The 5,260-nt window shown below is 43.8% G+C and overlaps 1 long non-coding RNA gene across 1 annotated transcript; it reads right to left on the bottom strand.

The window, feature by feature from the left end:
• Nucleotides 1–223: 223 nt before the first annotated feature.
• On the bottom strand, nucleotides 224–4,100 carry LOC125284266. Its single transcript, XR_007191846.1, has 4 exons — nucleotides 3,764–4,100; nucleotides 2,851–2,953; nucleotides 2,585–2,708; nucleotides 224–1,734 (listed from the first exon to the last, which is right to left on the bottom strand). It is a non-coding gene; the product is annotated as an uncharacterized LOC125284266 (long non-coding RNA).
• Nucleotides 4,101–5,260: the final 1,160 nt, after the last annotated feature.

Below are 5,260 nucleotides of genomic sequence, written 5' to 3'. Positions count from 1 at the left end.
CTATGGACACTGCATGGTTATAAACTGTTTTGTCCGAATTATTTTTAGAATCATCTCTGTAAGTTTCCGTGTGTCCTAATAAACAACGATGAATTGGGTAATTTTGACCAACTGTAGTATGTGGGTAAATTCAGAATTAGCCTACACACAGAACACAATTCAGGTACGAACAGTTTTTGTCACCTAAAAATAAACAAATCGCGATTGCTACTTTGAAGACATTTGGCAAACATGGTGTTTATTTAAAAAAAAAAAAAAACATTGAAACGAAATCAAACTGAAATAGGCCCTGAATAATAACTGAAAACACTTTGTTGGAAAAGTCTATTTGTATGTAATTGGAACACAACATTTTAAGTAGGCCTACAGAGTACTGGCTACTCCACAGAGTCCCAAATTATAGGTCATGATTGGTATTCATTCAGGTTGTTAGACTTGGCACATATACCCAGAAATAGATAAACCCATTGCACATCTGGCTTCAGAGCAGTTTACAAAGAACATAACATTTGCCACATATACTTAAAAGTAAGTCTCTGAGATATATGTGTCTAGTAGCTCACGTTGCACTACAGTGAGTCTGATCTTAGCCTGCTGATGAACAGTCCTACATGTGATCCAAGATGTGTTGTCAGAGGTCTGAACAATAGGGGGCAGTAGAATGCTGCTAAGGAGAGAGTGAAGGGCTGAGGTTTGTATTTGTGTCCTTGCCCATTTTTACAATGCCAGTAGGCTTTGTAGGCTCAAAGACAACATGGGACTATCTTGGGACAAAATAAAGCGCTTCCTTTAGACCCTGGTTCAACATTATGTATACATAATGTAATATGTTTACAAAAAGGTGCATGGCTTCTTTAGAGTTCATATCCCTGAAAAACACAAGCATCATAGCTCACATCAGCAAAAAAATCATACTCATACAGAAAGGCTTTGAAACCACAACAGTTAAGTCATTCTTTTGACAGACACATATGCTAAAGTAACAGACACAGAGATAGACAGAAAGATAGATGGAGAGTGGGTGAGAGTGAGTGTGAGAGAGAGAGAGAGAGAGAAAGAGAGAGAGAGATGAAAAGCAGACCCTGATACTGGTTGAGGTTCTGGAGGGTCTTCCCCAGAGACAGCTATACAGTAGTCATGGTTCATACTCCACAGCTGGCTCTCAGCTTCCAAGCACAAGCAACATACAGCATTTTGGCCTCGACCAGCCCTGGCACACAACACCCTGACAACACAGTCACCTACAGTGCACTCAGATGACTGAAATCTTTTTTTTATTATTATTATTATTCCTTAAGCCACGATCTTCAACCATCCCATTCACCCATGATCATCCAAGTCATATACCAAAACTGGAGCTCCATGACTAGAGGCCAGGGCGGGACAGCCGCCCAGCCCACAGAGGCACATCACACTCGGGGACGAGGCGTACGACACCAGCCTGTACTGAGGCACCTCTGCGTAGCTAAAGTTCTGGGTGTCACACTCAGACGTCACCAGGACCTTCAGTCTCTTCCTGCCAGAACAGAATAGTTTCTGGGTGTCCCTCTCCTCCTGGTCCTCGTGATCCTCTTTCTCCTCCAGCTCTTGCTCGTTCTCGTCATGGTGGATCTTCCGCAGCAGGTTGTTGATGAGGACGGAGCGACGCAGGTAGGCCTCGGGGTCATCCAGGAAACGCAGCTTCTCCAGGGAGAGGCGCAGGATACAGCTGCGCTCCTCACGAAGTATCAGGTGCTACAGGACAGAAATAGAGAGACAGATAGAGGGAGAGAGAAAAAGAGAGAGAAAGAGCATGGAAAAATGCACATGTAACGAACATGTAGTGCATGTAACAGAAGACGTCACCAACATCTGAAACATCTGAATATTAGACATAGATGGAGAGAGGGTGAAGGCCACAACTCTTCATTTGGAGAACATAACCTAGAACCTAGGGCCCTCTCTGATTCTAACCTATAAAAAACATAGTGTACACAACCTCTGACTGTGAATAGTATGCACATGTTGATTTTCAACATTGACATGCGTCAGAAAAGATGCAACTAAAGACTTAGCAGAAATAGAACATCATGAGATTTTTGGTTATAGTATTCAGCCAGTGTTGGCACAGCAGGGGATGAATAGAGATGTTGGGTAACAGAGATACACATTTAGCTGGAAAGACAATGGGATGAGAGAGGGAGGCTGGCAATGTCAGGATGACAAAGAGAGCACTAAAGAAAGGGAGCATGACACACCTGGCTACAAAGACAAGGAAGGACATAGAGACATTCTTCATCTTGGGAGACCAAGGGCACAGTATACATAATAGGGCAATGCACCAATTTAAATAGTGAACAGGGGACAATTATGCCATTTATGGGATGCGCAGAAGGCCACAAGGAATTATGTAATTCATAAGAGCCACTGTGTGTGAGAGGCTTAGGAAATTAGACAATCATTTTGGAGAACCGTGACATTTCTGCATTCACTGGCACTGTAAGGCGTGCACACACACGCACACACACACACACACACACACACACACACACACACACACACACACACACACACGCACGTGCGTATAATGGAAGACATATCTCACTTTTTGTAAATATCCGTGTAGGCTGCCATGAATATCCTCCTCCTCCGCATACTTCCTCTTGAAGTAGGCAACTTTCGACGTCGTTAAGAGCTTCTGACTCTCAGGGGGAATGGACAGGGGCGGTCTGATGGACAGAGAGAAAGGAGATCACCACAGTGTCATTGTCAGGTTGGGAGAGGGTGGGTTAATGGAGGGGTGTGCCGTGAGTCCACTCAGTGGTGGAGGCCAGTGACACACAGGGCAGAGAGGTGACGATGAACGATTACCTCGAGATGGGCAAATGCACACGCACACACACACAGCCCTCGGATGGATCTCCTGTTCTCCTGAGCTTGACTCAGCGGACTTTCACACATTGCCCTTGCACTCCTGCAGAGAGAGAAAGAGAGAGAAGTGAGTACACTTTCACATGCTGTAGGCTACTACTAGTTGTTCTGACGCCTACATAATGTTATTAAGGCCTGTTCAGCCCTTTTCAGAAAATACCTATCACTAGACTTGAAATATGAAAATCGTCTGGATAATTTGGGATCATACCCTTGCTTCAAAGCCACTATATGAACCCTCTCTCGCAAAGGCACCTGCCTACCCCAGACTACCGACGTGTGAGGAAAGAGGGCTCTGCAAATAAGAGCCGCTCGGGGGTGGACCAGTGATGAACAGGTTAAATACGCGCCGTCTTGTCACCGTGCACAGAAGAGGTGCGTGGGTGAGATAGTGTTTGTGTGCATGAGAGATTGAGTGAGTGGGTGGATGAAACCAATGAGGCTGGAGGATTGAGGGGAAAACTAGCGATATTGTCATTACAGTGCGACGATAGCCTACACTGGTAGGCTACTTGAAGAGAGAAATTACATAATCTGGAATTGTGAATGATTATCACCTGAATGCATACAGGGATGACAAGTGACATGGCTTTCATTTTCAACACACGTTTGTATCCACAGCCTATGACCAGTAAAGACACATTATAGAAATGGTCACTATTATTATCCTAGAGCAAAAATGCGCAAAGAGTGCAACATGTGGGTGAATAAATCCCAAGAACTCTAAATCGTTGCTGGTTAAGATATAGCTGTAGCCTAGTTGTATCAGTCTGTAGGCTACAAGTCCAAGGCTAAATTGGTCCATGCAACGTTTGAGAAAATGTCAATGAATATCATAGGCATGAGAAATTACCTTTCAGATAGCTTTCAAAAGTGTTCCACCTGTAGACAGGAATGACAAGTCCTCTCACGTGTGATCGGACAGTGGTAACGACCAGAACTGATATAGCTATAGCCAAGATGCTCCGCTGTGTGTGACTGCTGCAACTTCAGCCGTGGAGGTCTCAGTCGTCCCTGTTCTGGACTGTGACCGCGGCACCTCACCCAGAATCCGTACGGTCGTTTTGATAATCCCCACAGCGAGTCAGGCGCACTCTCTCAGGTCTTAAAATATTCTTTTTCAGAAACGAGCAACAACACAATTTCCCCCGCAATCTCATTGGCCCTCGCCGAAACAGATGTTTCCTGTTGCTAGGAGAGTCACTAGGCAATGATGACGCCACATCATCAGGCTCCATTATTCTCGCATTCTCTCGAGATGCTGCAAGGTTTCCTTCTCACCACCCTCTTGAGCCTCGCTCCCTCCGCCTCTCCCTCTTAATATCAAACGAGATGCGACTTCTTTGTGCTTGATTTAAATGGAACATTATCACTACCATGCGTGCATGCGTAGTCTAAATATGTCTTGGAATTCATTCTCTCCCCTCTCAAATCTCGACTTCGAACTGAATGGAAATGACACTAATAAGAAGTTAGACTTAGGCTATGACGAAGATGATGTTGACATTAATATCTGGAGCGGACTGCTCACGCACTTTAATCGCAAAGTGGGTTTCCACTGAGAGAGATTCGCGCTCATTCAACTCTACTTACACCGTATGAAATCCTCCTAATCGTGCCTAATCCTGACTCAGTGAGTTTAATGAATTCCCCGGGGCATGAGTGACCGTAAAGTCGGCTCCTGACACGCTAGAGTGCAGGCGACTGTAGTATTTATGTGCTTCTTCCTTGTCATTACACTCCTGGGTTGTTCCACGAGGTGAGAAGTCTTCAAACGAGCAAATACGCTAGAGACAGACAGCAATGTGGAGACAGTGGACTGCCAACAGGCAGCATAGTGTTTACTGATAGACCAAAATATAGATATAATACATCATATTTATACAAACTAAACATTCTTTTTGCATCATATACTGAACATGCATTGGCAGAGCAGGCACTGTGAATCACAACTCCATTGACCATGCATGATTGATCCAGAGGCATTTCCAGCATACTAAACATTATTCATGCTAGTAGTGTACATCATTCAAAACAGAACCCCAAACCCCCAACATACACATCTTACAAATCTTTTAGATGTGTTACAGGCACTTCATATTAATTTTACCAGTGGAAGGCTTTACATTGCCATGCTTTATAAATCATATTGTTTTTGAGATGGCCATAATTATTTTAAAAAATATATAGATGCAAAAAGGTATGTACAGAAAGCATGCATCTTCAACATATATAGGGGATAAGTAGCCTATAATCACAATGTATGGAAGGTTATCTTGAGAAAAGCAGTGGTAGACTATAGTACTTTGGTAATAATAGCTGGATACACCTTATACTGTAATCATCACAA

This window comes from Alosa alosa, chromosome 19 (genome assembly GCF_017589495.1).
Source record: "Alosa alosa isolate M-15738 ecotype Scorff River chromosome 19, AALO_Geno_1.1, whole genome shotgun sequence".
NCBI classification, from domain to species: Eukaryota; Metazoa; Chordata; class Actinopteri; order Clupeiformes; family Clupeidae; genus Alosa; species Alosa alosa.
The sequence above is the reverse complement of the archived record's forward strand: the minus strand, read 5'-3'. Positions and strand labels throughout refer to the sequence as shown.